The 16,738-nt window shown below is 44.5% G+C and overlaps 1 long non-coding RNA gene across 1 annotated transcript; it reads left to right on the plus strand.

Annotated features, from left to right (window-relative positions):
- Positions 1-2,294: 2,294 nt before the first annotated feature.
- On the plus strand, positions 2,295-6,010 carry LOC148136665 (uncharacterized). Its single transcript, XR_015754383.1, has 3 exons — positions 2,295-2,396; positions 3,631-3,708; positions 5,924-6,010. It is a non-coding gene; the product is annotated as an uncharacterized LOC148136665 (long non-coding RNA).
- Positions 6,011-16,738: the final 10,728 nt, after the last annotated feature.

The raw sequence follows: 16,738 nt of genomic DNA on the forward strand, positions 1-16,738 counted from the left end.
CGGTTTCCTCCCACAGTCCAAAGATGTGCAGTGTCCAATGAATTGGCCATACTAAATTGCCCGCAGTGTTAGGTAAGGGGTAAATGTAGGGGTATGGGTGGGTTTCGCTTCGGCGGGTCGGTGTGGACTTGTTGGGCCGAAGGGCCTGTTTCCACACTGTAAAGTAATCTAAATCTAATCGTCAATACTTTTGTAAAGCAAAAATCAGAGAGGTGGACAAATTTGTGGCTGGATCTGGGCCCTGCAGCTGAGGAAGGAGATATTGCCCTGAAAGGGAGCACAGATTTATCCAAATTGCACCTCATCTCTTTGCAGGAACTGTCAGATTTAGTCCCCAATCACCCACTTCGTAATGTTAACCTGTAAACTCCTTATTTTCAGTTCTCTGCAAGCTACCCATTAAAATTCCTTATGGACTAAAATTCCAGCATCTTTTCAGGTGGAATGTTCCAGATTCTGACAAATGAAAATGACAGGGCTGCACTGAGAGTGCTGCTTGGCTCAGTGAGTGTGTTTTGGAATTGGGTGAAAACAATGAGGTGAGACAGGGAGAAGGTGAAGCTGAAACTCAGGTTTAGTTCAGGCCATTCAGAAATTCACATGGCCCCAATGGGAATAGCCAATTTTTATGAGATACCTGCTGAATATTTTGTAACAGGTTTTAAAGTATAACATGTCAGCTTAAGTAAAGGTCGGGGATTTAGATTATAATGGACATGCTTGAAGTGAAGAAAGGTTGCTAGCTCATTTAAGTTCTCGCGATAGGAGAACTAGCTGAATCTAGAGAGACATTGTTACAGGAGACCTCAGATCCACGGTGTTCTCCTCTTGTACAATGTGGGAAATAAGGGATGCTTCTAGTGTCCCTGGCGACAATATGTGCAGGAAGTGTGCCCATCTGCAGTTACTGGGAAACTGCTTTTCAGATCTGAAGCTGTGAGTGGACTCACTGTAGCTCATCTGCAATACTGAGGATGTTATGGACAGCACGTTCAGTGAGTTAGGAAAGGGAACGGATGACTATCAGATCAAGTAAAAGGCTCAGGAAGGAAATGCAGGAGTTCCCAGTGATCATCCCGTTATCAAACAGATACTGTATCCAGCTTCGGATTCTGCAAAGAACAGGAAGAAAGAGAGTGACGGGGATTCAATAGTCAGGGGTACAGACAGGCACTTCTGTGGCCACAGACATGAATCCAGAATAGTATGTTACCTCCCTGGTGCCAGGATCCGCGATAGCATGGATAGGTTATTGGACATTGTGGAGCTGGAGGGTAAACAGCCAGTGGTGTGGAATCCTCTCACTATGCAGACCGTGTATCATTTACATTCTCCACTGCTTCTCACTCATATCTGCTTCAAAAAGAGGGAATCACTGAGAAACACGGAATAAAATGGGGTCAGAGTCTCTGGTATAAAACTGTTGAACACAATGCCCCCATCTTATCCATATTGGTCATCAAGCACACAGGCCCACTGCGATCATCTAATACCTTTTTGATATTAGAATAGATGATAGATGATTGGTTAATGTTTTGGGGAGGCAAATGAGCAGAGAGGTTCAGTAGGAAATTCTGGAGCTCAGGGTGCAGGAATCGGAGTTAAAAATGGGCTATCCTCAAGGCTGGAATTACAGAAACGCACTTAGCAGAGAGATTTGTGGGGATTGAGATTACAGAGATAGGGAGGATTGTGTGATTGGAGGATGTTACAGAGATGCTTATGATAGCAGAGATAAGGAAGAGTTGTGAAGCTTCATGAGGTGACAGTGATAGGGAGAGTTGTGAGCATGAAGACACCGAGAGTTAGAGTTTCAAAGGTATATATCATGGAAACAGACCCTGTGGTTTAACCAATCCATGTCGACTATAATTCCACCTAAACTAATCACACCTGCCTCTGCTTGGCATATATCCCTCCAAATATTTCCTATTTATGTACTTATCCAAATATCTTTTAAGTATTGTAATTGTATTCACAGCTACCACTTCCTCTGGAAGTTCAACCCATAAGTGCAAAAATAGAAAAGCTCATGTCTTTTTAAAATCTTTGTCATCTCTTCTCAAACTGTATGCACCGGTGTCTTGAATCCCCCTCCCATGCAGCCATTCATCTTATCTACACACTCCATGATTTTATAAACCTCTAATAAGGTCACCCCTCAACCTCCTGCTCTCCAGTGACAGACATCCCAGCCTATCCATCCTCTCTTTCTAAAACAATCCCTCCATTCATGGCAACATCCTGGGAAACATCTTCTGAACCTTCTCCAATTTAATGACATCCTTCCTCTAACGGGGGACCAGAACTGAACACAGTGAAGAGGCCTCACCAACATCATGTATAACCTCATGACAGTGTCCCAACTCCTATACCTAAAGGTCTGAGCAATGAAGGTAAGCGTGCTAAACACCCACTTAACCACCCTGTCTACATGTGATACAAACTTCAAAAACCTGAACCCCTCGGTCTCTTTGTTCCACATCACTACTCAAGGCCTTACTTTTAATTAGTGTAATTAATTAATGAGGCTAAAGGAGATGTTTGTTTTATTAAAATATAATATCTTACATTTATTCAAATTAAATTCCATCTGCCACATTTCAGCCCATTCACCCAATTGATCAGGATCCCTCTGTATTCGTGGATAACCTTTTGTTACTGTCTACCTTAACAGTTTTTGATGTCACCCACAAACAAACCATGCCTTGTATATTCTAATTCAAACCATCTACACACATGACAAACAAAAATGGACCCAGCACCGATTCCTGGAGAACACTGTTGGTTTTTCACACAACCCTCCACTATTACTGTCTCCTATTGTTAAGCTAATTTTGTATCCAGTTGGCAAGCTCTTGCTGAATCCCATGGGATCGAACTTTACAACTTCGTCTCCCCCGCACAACCTTTTTAAAGGCTTTACTAAAGTCGAAATAAACAATGTCTGCCACTCTGCCCTCATCGATCTTCTTGGTGACTACCTTAAAAACCTCAATCAAGTCTGTGAGACACCCTGTTAAGTAACCATGTTGAGTGTCCCTAATCATTCCTTAACTCTCCAAATACATGCAAATCCTATCCTTCTGAATCGCCTCCAACGGCTTACCCACCACTGAGGTCTACAGTTTCTAGGCTGCTCCTTATACCCCTTCTTTCACAAAGGTACAACATTAGCCACTCTCCAGTCATCAGGCAGCTCACCTGTAGTTATCGATTATACAACTATTTCTCCATGGTACCCACAATTACCTCTCACCCAAACTGTTCCCGTCCTATCACTTCCGTCACTTGCCCTGTCTGATCAGACAAGAAAAGGTCAGGTGTTGCTTGCTTCCTGATAGGAACATTTACATATTGATAAAGAACATTTCTTGAACTCATTTAACACATTCTTTACCAACCAAACCTTTCACACTATCGTAATCACCTACTGCTATAACCTTTTTGTGACTGTATATCGGAGATCTCTCTGTATATTTGTTCCTTATATTCTCCCTGATTATTGCAGCGTCTATATTGCCATCTCACCAAGGTGATTTTTTTTTAAAGTTTGAAAACGCAATTTTGTTTTTAAAAAAGCTTTCCTCTGCGATTTAAATATAAATCTCTTTTTGTTTATTCACTCAGATGTGGATGTTTACCCTGAGGGCAGTTGAGAGTTAACCACATTGCTGTGGGTCTGGAGTCACATGTTGGCCAGACCGGGTGAGGATAACATTTTCCTTCCCTAAAGGGCATTAATGAACCAGATGGGTTTTTTCCTAACAGTCGATAATAGTTTCATGGTCATCACTAGCCTTTTCATTCGAGATTTTATTGATATCTGATGCCACCATCAGCCATGATGCTACCATCTAACCGTAATCCTCGGAAGATTGCTCATTTTACTCGTCTAGCAAGAAGTATCATCTGGCCATTGCCTCCCTTTTTAGCAATATATTATTTTTTAAAAAAGCTCCATCATTCTCCGTGTACAATTTGAGGTAAAATTACACACATGCAATTTCTGAAGCCGGAGGGGGATTACAGAGACAGAGAGGGATGTGGGTCTAGTGGGGGATTGTTGTCCAAACATCACTGTGGTGTCCATGGACTGCAACATTTCAGGGAGGCCGTTCACCACCACTTTCTCCAAGACACATAAAGGTGGTCAATAAATACTGGTCTGGACAGCAAAGGCAACCTCCTGTGAATAAAACCGAGCAGTGACCTCTCCCAGCTGCCTGGTTGTGAAGGTATAAACCGCTCGGAAATGCAGCTTGGAAAAAAGAGAAACAAACAGTGACATTTCGCAGCTGCCCTCAGAGAGACCTCGCTCTCTGAGCTCACAGCCGGATCAGCTCAGTGAGTTTCAGTCTCTTGAAACATCAATTTTAGACGGTTTTATTATATTAATAGTGAGAAAGGTGAGGGTTTCTTTTTTATGTCTTTCGGTCTGTTGTTTAAATGTTTAAAATATAAAGCATAAGCATTAAGTTATTCTCGGGCGGTACTTTTCGAGCAGTAAGACTGTGCCTTCGTCTTGATCTGTAGATTGTTAAGGCGGAGACGTGGCCTGTTGTAGAGTGGTGTGCTGTTCCTGTCGGATGGGGGAGATTAGGGAGAGTTTCAATCATCCTGATGATTGTGTCTGCAGGAAGTGTCTTTGCAAATCCTATCAGATCACATGGATTGGTGAAGGAGTGATTAAGGCAGTGAGGAATTGACAGGGGTCAGGGGGTGTGATAGGTGGCAGTCTCAGGATTGCAGGATACTGCAGATACAGTCAGGTAGATGGGTTACCGCCAGGAAAACTAGGAGGGGTAGGTCGGTACTACAGGAATATCCAGTGGTTATCCCCAGCTCAAACAAGTGTACTGTTTTGGAAAATGTAGGGGGTAATAGACTTTCAGGGGAATATAGCACTGACTGCCAAGTTACTGCAACTGAGACTGGCTCTAACATAATGTAAGGTATACCCAGTTCCACGCAAACGATGGTGTTAGGGGACACTCTAGTCAGGGGCACAGTCTGCCATTTAAGCAGCTGACAGTGAGACATCAGAATGGGGTGGTGCCTCCCTGATGCTAGGGTCAAGGATGTCTCTGAGGGTGCAGAATATTCTCAAAGGGGAGAATAGCCAGTGGGAGGACATTGTACATTGGTACCAATGGCATAGGAAGGGGAAAGCATGGGGTCCTGATGAGCAGGGAGATTTGCTAGTTCCACTCGGGAGGCATTAAACCAGTGAGGGAGTTGGAATAAACCTAAAGAGATAGTGAGAAAGAGGGATGTCCGAGGCTGGTACAGTTCAGATTAGACTGTCGAGGCAGGCAAGAGCAAGCCACAGAATAAAGTGGGACGGACCAGTTACACTGCATTTATTTCAGTGCAAGAGGCCTGACAGGTCAGGCAGGTGGGCTCAGGGTATGGTTTTGAACATGGCACTGGGATATTACAGCAATTACAGAGGGATCACTCAGGGATGGATAGGACTAGCAGCTTAATGTTCCAGGGTGTAGATGCGATAGCAAGGGGGCAACAGTACAGGGGGAGTGGTGTCTTTGATTAGGGATAACATTACAGCTGGGCTTCGGGAGGATATTCCTGGGAGTACATCCAGGCAAGTTACTTGGGTGGTACTGAGAAATAAGAAAGGGATGACCGTCTGACTGGGATTGTATTATAGACTCTCTCCCAATAGTCGGCGGGGAATTGAGACACAATTTTACCAGGAGACCTCAGTTATCTGTAAGAATAATATGGATGCAATGATAAGGGGTTTTAACTTTACCAACATAGGCTTGGAGTGCTGTAGTGTTAAGGGTTTGGATGGAAAGGTATTTGTTCAGTGTGTACGAGAACGTTTCAGATTCAGTTTGTAGGATGTACCTACTAGAGAAGGAACAAAACCTGACCTGTTTTCTTTGTTCATTCACAGGATGAGGCTGTCACTGGCTTGGCCAGCATTTATTGCTTCGTTTACCCAGAGGGCAGTTAAGAATCAACCACGTTGCTATAGGACTGGAGTCGCATGCAGATCAGACCAGGTAAGGATGGCATTTTCCTTTCCTAAAGATCATGAGTGAACCAGATGGGATTTCCCAACAATTGACAATGGATTCATTGTCGTCACAAAATTAATTTTTCCAGATATTTATTGAATTCACGTTCCAAAATCTGCTGTGATGGAGTTCAAACCCAGGTCTCCAGAACGTTATCTGGATCTCTGGATTAACTGTCTAGCGATAATTTCACTCCGTCATCGCTGCCTCTTAGGAAATGAGGCAGGGTGAGTGACCGAGGTATCAGTGGGGCAGCCCATCAGCACCAAAGATCCCACAGTATTGTGGCTCAGTGGTTAGCGCTGCTTCCTCAGCACCAGGGACCTGGGTTTGATTCCAGCCTCTGGCGACTCTGTGTTGGAGTTGGCACGTTCTCCCCAGTGTCTGTGAGGGTTTCCTTCGGGTGTTCCAGTTTGCTCCCACAGTCCAAAGATGTGTAGGTTAGTTGGATGAACCATGTTAAATTTCCCATAGTGTCCAGATGGAGTAGATGAGGTTTTGGGATGTGCGGAGAAATCTCTGCCTGATGTGAAAAGATCCTTTGGACAGAGGTCAGCGGGAGGTGTGGCCGCATGTTTTACATATCCCGTGGCGGCAAGGGAGGGTCAAGGGTGTGGAGCGTGGGTTGGTGGGAGGGTGTGGGCTTAACAAGGGTGTTGCCGAGGGAATGGTCTCCGTGCAACGCAGATAGGGGTGGAGAGGGAAATATGTCTGTGGTGGTGGGATCCGACTTTAGGTAGCAGAAATAACAGAGGTTAATGCACTGTATCTGGAGATTAGTGGGGTGGAAGGTGAAGACTGCAAGGTTATAATCTTATTGTGGTTGAAGTGGTGGGATAAAGGTGGAGGTGCAGGAAGTGGAGGGTATGCATTGGAGGGCATTGTTGATCAAGTGAGAGGGAAATTGTGGTCCTTGAAGTAGGAGGCCTTTCTGGGATGTCCTGGGGTGGAATTGCTCCTCCTGGGAGCAGATATTGCAGAGGCAGAGGAAGTGGGAGCACAGGATCACACTTTTATACTTGAGGGAAATCAGGAGAGCAAAAAGAAGACATGAAATAGCTTCAGGCAATGGTTTAAGTAGAATCCAAAGAGATTAAACAAATATATCACAGACAAAAGTTTAACTGGACCAGAGAATAGGACCCCTTAAAGATCAACAAGGCTGTCTATGAAACCACAGGGAATGGGAAAGATATGCAAATATTTCATATCATTTTTTACTGGAGAAGGATATAGAAACTCGAGAGTTTGGAGAAATAAACAGAGATACCTTGAAAAGTGTCCATGTTACAGAGGAGGTGGTACTGGATGTCTTAAATGGCATCAAGGTTGATAATGTCCTGGGACCTGATCAGGTGTATCCCAGAACTTTCTGGAAATCTAGAAGTGATTGTTGGGCCTCTCCTGAGATATTTGTATCGTTGGTAGCGACAGGTGAGGTGCCATTATTTTAAAAAGGTGGTAAGGAGAGGCCATGGAACAAGAGAACAGTGAGCCTGAAGTCAGTGGCAGGCAAGTTGTTGGAAGGGATTCTGAGGGACAAGATATCCATCTATTAGGAAAGGTAAGGAATGATTAGGGAGAGTCAATGTGGCTTTGTACATGCATAATTGTGTCTCACTAGCTTAACTGAATGTTTTGAAGTGACAAAGAAAATTGATGAAGCCAGGCGGTGAATGTTGTTTATGTGGACATTCAACAAGGTTCCACAAAGCAGACTGGTTAGCAGGGTTAGATAACACGGAATGCAGGGAGAGCAAGCCATTTGGATACAAAACTGACTTGAAGGTAGGAGACAGAGGGTGGTGATGGAGGGTTGCTTTGCGGACTGGAGGCCTGTGGGCAGCAGTGTGCTACAAGGATCGATATTGGGTCCTTAAATAATTGACTTGGATGTGAATGTGTAAGGTATGGTCAGTAGGTTTACAGAAGGCACCAAAATTGGAGGTGTAGCGGACAGTGAAGAAGGTTAGTTCAGAATACAACAGGATCTTGATCAGATGGGTCAATGGCGCAGATGGAGTTCAATTTAGACAAATGTGAGCTGTTGGATTTCGGAAAGGCAAGTCAGGGCAGGACCTGTACACTTAATGGTAAAGTCCTGGGGAGTGTTGCTGAATAAAGAGACCTTGGAGTCCAGGTTCATAGTTCCTTGAAAGTCGAGTCACAGGTAGGCGGGGTAGTGAATGCAGTGTTTGGTACACTCCCCGTTATTGGTCAATGCATTGAATGCAGCTGTTGTGACGTCATATTGTGGTTGTACAGGACATTGATTAATGCTCTTCTGGGATTCTGTTTTCAGTTCCAATCTCCCTGTTCTCGGAATGATGTTGTGAAACTTCAAAGGTTTCAGAAAAGGTTTGCAAGGACTTTGCCAGGGTTGGACGGGTTGAGCTATTGGAAAATGCTGAATAGGCTGGGACTATTTTTCCTGGAGAGTTAGAGATTGAGAGGTGACCTTATAAATGTTTATAAAATCATGATGGACCTGGATAAGGTGAGCAGTCAGGGACTTTTTCCCGGATTCTGTGGGTTCAGAACTAGAGGACACAGGCTTAAGATGAGAGGGAAAAGATTTAAAAGGGATCATTTTTCTCAATGAACAGAGTTATCAGAATCTGGAACATTCCACCTGAAAAGGTGCTAGGATTTGAGTCCATAAGGAGTTTACAGGTTAACATTATGAAGTGGGTGATTGGGACTAAATCTGACAATTCCTACAAAGAAATGAAGTGCAATTTGGATCAATCTATGCTCCCTCTCAGGCCAAAAAAGACCCTGAGCTCCCGGTTGCCTGCCACTTTAACACACAAGCGTGTTCCCTGGCCAACATCTGTCTCATGCTTAGGTGCAGTGTTCTAGTGAAGCTGGCAGAACACTACAGAACATACCAAATGGACCATATTTCAAGGACTGCAATTTCCCCTCTCATGTGGTCAACCCCAATGCCCTCCAGTGTATCTCCTCCACTTCTGACACCACTGCCCTTGAACCCCACCCCTCCAACCCTTAACTCACACACATTGTTATCACATTGCCTGCCATTACACACTACCCACGATTAACCATTAATTGTCTCCGTTGACAGCTATCCCCCACCTACATCACTCAACGATTGGAGCTGCCAAGGACACAAACCTCTGGAATATCCTCCCTAACCCCCTCTGTCCTCCTTTAAGATTGTTGGGCCTCTCCTGAGATATTTGTATCATTGATAGCGACAGGTGAGGTGCCATTATTTTTAAAAAGGTGGTAAGGAGAGGCCATGGAACAAGAGAACAGTGAGCCTGAAGTCAGTGGCAGGCAAGTTGTTGGAAGGGATTCTGAGGGACAGGATATACGTGTATTTGGAAATGATTAGGGAGAGTTAAAGTGGCTTTGTTTGTGCAAAATCGTGTCTCACTAACTTGAGTATTTTTTTTCCTTGAAGATGTGACAAAGATGATTGATGACAGCCTGTGAACATTGTCTCCATGGGCATTGAACAAGTTTCTACAAAGCAGACTGGTTAGCAAGGTTAGATAACATAGAATGCTGGGAGAACAAGCCATTTGGATACAAAACTGGCTTGAAGGTAGGAGACAGAGAGTGGTGATGTAGGGTTGTTTTGTGGACTGGAGGCCTGTGAGCAGCAGTGTGCTGCAGCAATGGATATTGGGGCCTTCAATAAATGACTTGGATGTGAATATATGAGATATGGTCAGAAGGCACCAAAATTGGAGGGGTAGTGGGCAGTGTAGAAAGTTAGTCCAGATGGGCCATTGGAACGAAAAATGGCAGACTGAGTTCAATTTAGATATATGTGAGCTGTTGTATTTTGGAAAGGCAAATCAGGACAGGACTTATGCACTTAATGGTAAAGTCCTGGGGAGTGTTGCTGAACAAAGAGATCTTGGAGTTCAGGTTCATTGTTCCTTGAAAGTAGAGTCGCAGGTAGGCAGACTAGTGAAGGTGGTGTATGGTATGCTTATATTTATTAGTCAATGCATTGAATACGGAAGCTGGGAAGTCATATTGTGGCTTCACAGGACATTGATTAAGCCATTTCAGGAATTCTGCTTTCAGTTCGAATATCCCTGTTCTGGGAAGGATGTTATGAAATTTGAAAGGAGTCAGACAAGATTTGCAAAAACATTGCCAGGGTTGAAGGATTTGGGCTACAGGGAGAGACTGGGGCTATTTTCCCTGAAGAGTCAAAGACAGAGGTGACTTTATGGAGATATTTAAATCGTGAGGGGCATAGATACGGTGAACAGCCAGGGTCTTTCCCCCCCAGGTGAGGTGGGTCCAAAACAAGAGCACATGGGCTTAAGTTGAGAGGGCAAAGATTTAAAAGGGATCTAAGGGGCAACGTTTTCAAGCAGAGTGTGGTGTGTGTTTGTGGAATGAGCTGCCAGATGAAGTAGTGGAGACTGATACAATTACAACATTTGAAAGGCATCCGTGAATGGGATGGGTTTTGAGGGATAGGGCCCAATAGCTGGCAAATGGGACTCCAGTAGTTTAGGATCCCGAGTCGGCATGAAAGAATTGGACCGAAGGTCTGTTTCTGTGCTGTCCATCTCTATGACACTAATAAATTAAGATGCGTTCCTCTTTTGTGGAGAGCTAGCAGAAGCACAGATAATTGTCCTTGGAGCTGAGACGGTTAAGCAGTGATTTGGACCAGGTGCAGATTTGTTTCCAAACAATTAATTTGCAGAGAGAGAGGAATTGTTAGCACGATCACAATTTTTCGTAACTACTTTCAGGTAACTGGCAAATAATGCAGAGTGAAAATGGGAACATTATTTCACTCAGTAAGTTCTGCGCACCTGGAATAGGCTGAACGGCAGCTGGACACAGATTCAGCAGGTGTTCTCAAACAGATTTATAATTTTACTTTTTAAGGAAAGACTTCATGGGCTTTGGGCAAGTGAGAGGGGAGTTGGGACAGATTTGCAGCATCTCCAGAGGGAGAGAGTATAGCCCCAATGGGCTGAATAGCCCCAGCCCCTGTGCTCTGTGATACTGCCCCATTCACTGTGAATGATGAAGCTCATCCCAGGGCAGAGAGAGAGAGGATCCCATCACTTACCTCACAATGGGGCCCGGCTGATTGATCTCAAACAAGTACACTGTTTCGGAAAGCGTCGGAGGTCACCCTCTCAGGGGCATATCGCACTGACAAGCAAGGTACTGGTACAGAGACTGGCTCCAATGTAATGTGAGGTATATGAGGTTCCTGGTGATCGATGGTGATCGGAGATTCTCTGGTATAGGGCACAGACTGCCGTTTCTGCAGCTGACAGTGAGACATCAGAATGGGTGGTACCTCCCTGGTGCCAGGGACAAGGATGTCTCGGAGAGGGAGCAGAGTATTCTCAAAAGGGAGTATGATCAGTGGGAGCTCATTATACATCAGTACCAATGACATCGGAAGAGGAAAGGATGAGGTTCTGACGAGAGAATATAGCAAATTATCCTGGAGGATAAAAAGTAGGTCTTCGTGGGTAGTAATATCTGGATTACTCTTTGTGCCGCATGCTAGTGAGAGTAGGAACAGCAAGATAGAGCAGATGAATGTGTGGCTAAGGATCTGGTGCAGGGGAGAAGGATTGCCATGTTTGGATCATTGGAATCTCTGCTGGGGTAAAATTGACGTGCATAAGTAGGATGGATTGTACCTGAATTGGAAGGTGTCTAATATCCAGGCAGGGAGATTTGCTAGTGCTACTCAGGAGGCATTAAACCAGTGAGGGAGTGGGGGGTAAACCTAAAGAGATAGTGAGAGAAGAGGTATGTCTGAGGCTGGTACAGTTGAGAAGTTAGACAGTCAAGGCAGGCAAGGGCAAGGCACAGAACGAGGTGGGACAGAGCAGTTTCACTGCATTTATTTCAGTGCAAAAGGCCCGTCAGGGAAGGCAGATGAGCTGAGGATATGGTTTTGAACATGGGACTGGGATATCATGGATATTACAGAAACGTGGCTCAGTGATGGATAGGACTGGCAGCTTAATGTTCTAGGGTGCAATGGGAAGGATAGAAAGGGGGACGAGAGGAGGCAGAATGGCGTTTTGGATTAGGGATACCTTTATGGTTGTGCTCAGGGAGGATATTGGGAGTATTTCCAGTGAAGTTACTTGGATAGAATTGGGAAATAAAAAAGGGATGATCACCTTGTTGTGGTTGTCTGCTTGGGTTTCGTCTGGTTGCTCTGGTTTCCTCCCACAGTCCAAAGATGTGTAGGATGGGTGGGTTATCCAGGCTGAATTGCCCATAGTGTTCAGGGATGTGCTGGCCAGGTGGATTGCTGATTGGAATTGCAACGTTATAGGGGTAGGGTAGAAGGCTCTGATGTTCAGTGTGGATGTGATGGGCTGAATGGCCCGCTTCCACGCTGTCTGGATTCTCTGATAATTCTACTAGCTTTAAAATAGTTACAGAAAATAATAGACCAGATCTAATAGGTAGCCTTCTAAATTGGACAATTTCGATGGCACAAGGTAAGAACTTGCAAAATTTGTTTGCGGGAGGTTATTTCCAGGGAAAGGGATGGCTGGACAAAAGAGTAACCAGGCAGAGAATAGCAACCCTCAAAAATCAGTAAGGCTGTCTATGGAACCGCAGGCGGTGGGAGAGATTCTGTAAGTATTTCACATCAGTTTTTTACTGAAAAATGATATGGAAGCTAGAGAGTTCGGAGAAATAAATAGTGATAATTTGGCAATTGTTCATATTACAGTGGAGGAGGTACTGGATGTCTTAAAAAGCAGAAAGGTGGATAAATCCCAGGAATCTGAGCAGGTGTATCCCAGAACTTTGTGGGAAGCCAGGGAAGTGATTGCTGGGCCCCTCGCTGAGATATTTGTATCATCAATTGCCACAGACAAGGTGCTGGAAGATGGGTGCCATTATTTGAGAAAGTTAAAAATCACACACCAGGTTATAGTCAAACAGGTTTATTTGGAAGTGTGCTTCCAATTAAACCGTTTGGACTATAACCTGGTGTTGTGTGATTTCTAACTTTGTACACCCCAGTCCAACACTGGCATCTCCAAATCATTATTTGAGAAAGGTAGTAAGGAAAAGCCAGGGAACTATAGACCGGTGAGCCTGAAGTCAGTGGCAGGCAAGTTGTTGGAAGGGATTCTCAGGGACAGAATTTACATGTCATTGGAAAGGCAAGAAAAGATTAGGGAGAGTCAGCATGGCTTTGTGCATGGAAGTCATTAACTTGGACTTGAGAAAGACACAAGGTTCCACATAACAGGCTGGTTAGCAAGTTCAACACCATAGAATACAGGCGGAACTAGCTATTTGGATACAAAATTGTTTGGAAGATCAAAGAGTCATAGATGTACAACTCAGAAGCAGAGACCCTTCGGTCCAACCAGTACATGCTGACCAGATATCCCAACGCAATGTAGTCCCACCTGCCTGCACCCGGCTCATATCCTTCCTATTCATATACCCATCAAGATGCCTTATAAATGTTGCATTCGTCCAACGTCCACCACTTCCTCTGGCAACTCATTCCATACACGTACCACCCTCTGTGAAAACGTTGCCCCACAAGTCTCTTTAAAGTCTTTCCCCTCTCACCCTAAACCTATGCCCTCTAGTGCTGGGATCCACCACCCCAGGGAAGAGACTTTGTCTATTTATCCTATCCATGCCCCTCATTTTATATACCTCTATAAGCTCACCTCTCAGCTTCCGACGCTCCAGGGAAAATAGCCCCAGTCTATTCAAAATCTATTCAACCCTCAGCTGAGCTCAAATCCTCCAATCCTGGTAACTTTCTTGTAAATCTTTTCTGAACCCTTTCAAGTTTCACAACATCCTTCCGATAGGAAGGAGACCAGATTTGTACGCAATATTCCAATAGTGGCCTCACCAATGCCCTGTACAGCCACAACATGACCTCCCAACTCCTGTACTTAATGTTCTAACCATATGCCGCCTTCACTATCCTATCTACCTGTGGCTACACTTTCAAGGAGCTATGAACCCGCACTCCAAGGTCTCTTTGTTCAGTAACACTCCTCAGGACCTTACCATTAAGTGTATAAGTCCTGCTAAGATTTGATTTCCCCAAATGCCACTCCTCAGCACATTCACTCATCTGATCAAGATCCCGTTGTACTCTGAGGTAATTGTTTTCACTGTCCACTACACCTCCAACTTTGGTGTCATCTCACTAACTATGCCTGCTATGTTCACATCCAAGTCATTCATATAAATGACGAAAAGTAGTGGATCCAGCACTGACCCTTGTGGCACTCCACTGGTCACAGGCCTCCAGTCTGAAAAACAACCCTCCACCACCACCCTCTGTCTTCTGCCTTTGAGCGAGTTCTGGATCCCAATTGGCTAGTTCTCCCTGAGCTCTAACCTTGCTGAGCAGTCAGTGTCTTGGTGGAGGGTGCTTTTAGGACTGGAAACCTGTGGTGAGCAAAATGCTGTCAGGCTGGGTGCTGGGTCCACTGCTTTTTGTCATTTATATCAATGATTTCCATGTGAATATAGGAGCTATGGTTAGTAGGTTTACAGTAGACACCAAAATGTGAGGTGCAGTGGACAGAAAAGTTACCTGAGAGTACAATGAGACTCCGATCAAATGGGCTGAGGAGTGGCAGATGAAGTTTAATTTTGATAAATGTGAGGTTCTGCATTTTGGAAAAGCAAATCAGGGCCGGACTTCTACACTTAATGGGAAGGTCCTGGGCAGTGTTGCTGAACTAAGAGATCTTGGAGTGCAGGTTCATAGTTCCTTGAAAGTGGAATCATAGATAGGCAGGGTAGTGAAGAAGGTGTTTAGTATTCTTGCCTTTATCAGTCTGTACATTGAGTACAGGAGTTGTGACGTCATTTTGCGGCTGTACAGGACATTGATTCAGTCACTTCTGGAATTCTGCTTTCAGTCCTGGTCTCCCCACTATCGGAATGATATTGTGAAACTTGAAAGGATTCAGAAAAGATGTGCAAAGATGTTTCCAGGGTTGAGTGATTGAGCTATAGGGAGAGGCTGAATAGACTGAGGCTGTTTTCACTGGAGAATCGGATGCTGAGGGGTGACCATAAAGGTTGATAAAATCGTGAGGGGCATGGATAGGGTAAACAGCCAGGGTCTTATTCCTGTTTAGGTGAGTCCAAAACTAGAAAGCACAGGCGTGAGGGAAAAGATTGAAAAGGGATATTAGGGGCAAAGTTTCAAGCTGAACGTGATATGTGTATGGAATAAGCTGCCAGAGAAAGTGTGGAGGCTGGTATAGTTACAACACTTAAAATGCATCTCATTGGATATGTGATTGGGAAATGTTTAGAAGGTTATGGGCCAAGTGCTGGCATATGGGACGAGATTAATTTAGGATATCTGGTCGGCATGGACAATTTGGACTGAAGGGTCTGTTTCTGTGTTGTACATCTCTACGACACTAATAAATAAAATTAAGATGGGTTTCTCTTTTATGGAGAGTTAGCAGAAGGTCAGACAATTCTCCTTGGAGCTGAGAAGGATAAGCAGTGATTTCGACCAGGAGTTGATTTGTTTCCAGGATATTTCATTTATAGAGAGACAGAGTGAGAAATTTTTAACGTCACGATTTTTAGTAACTACTTTCAGGTAACTGGCAAATAATGCAGGTTAAAAATGTGAAGATTATTTTACTCACTAAGTTCTGAGCATCTGGAACAGTTTGAAAGACAGCTGAATGCAGATTCAGTAGCTATTGTTAAAACAAATTTGAAATTTAACTTTTCAAGGAAGGATTTGGAAGGCTATGTCCAAATGGGAGGTGAGTTGGAACTGACTGGCACTATCTCCAGAGGGAGAGAGTACAGCCCCAATGGGCTGAATAGCTCCCAGCCCCTGTGCTCTGTGATACTGCCTCATTCACTGTGAATGATGAAGCTTATCACAGGGCAGAGCCATAGAGATGTACAGCATGAAAATACACCCTTTGGTTAAACTGGTCCATGCTGACCAGATATCCCAACCTAATCTAAGTCCCATTTGCCAACACTTGGCACATACACCCTTCCTATTCATATACCCATCCAGATGTCAAATGGTATAATTGTACCAACATCCTCCACTTCCCGACAGAAGATTCCATACACGCACCAACCTCGGTGGGAAAAAAAAAATGCCCCTCTGATCCATTTTAAATTCTTCCCCTCTCATCTTAAACCTATGCCCTCTCATTCTGGACTCCCCCACCCCAGGGAAACGACCTTGTCTATTTATCCTACCCATGCCCCTCCTGATTTTATAAACCTCTGTGAGGTCACCCCTCAGCCTCTGATGCACCTGGGAGGATCCCACCACTCAGGTCACAATGGGGCCTGGCTGATTGACACAGCTTCAGACCAATAGGAGATTTGGCGTGATCCTCCAGCCAATGGGAATAAATGAGGGGTGTGTCCAGCAGGCCAACACATGACCATCAGCTTTGCAGGCGCAGTGTCACTGTGAGGGAGGACTCAGTGAGTGTGAAGGGAGTGGGAGAGACAGCAGAGACTGGGAGAGAGATGGAGGTGGTGTGGACTGGGAAGGTTGATAAACACTGTTTCAGTCTGATAGAGCTGAATTAGATACTCCGGGTAAATTGAAAGAACTGTGGATGCTGTAAATCACACATAACAACTGAAAGTACTGGAAAAGCTCAACAGATCTGGCAGCATCTGTGAAGTGAAATCGGTTCGCA

The sequence above is a fragment of the Chiloscyllium plagiosum genome, unplaced genomic scaffold (genome assembly GCF_037043375.1).
Source record: "Chiloscyllium plagiosum isolate Xiang-an unplaced genomic scaffold, Cpla_swu_hap1 HiC_scaffold_45, whole genome shotgun sequence".
NCBI lineage: Eukaryota > Metazoa > Chordata > Chondrichthyes > Orectolobiformes > Hemiscylliidae > Chiloscyllium > Chiloscyllium plagiosum.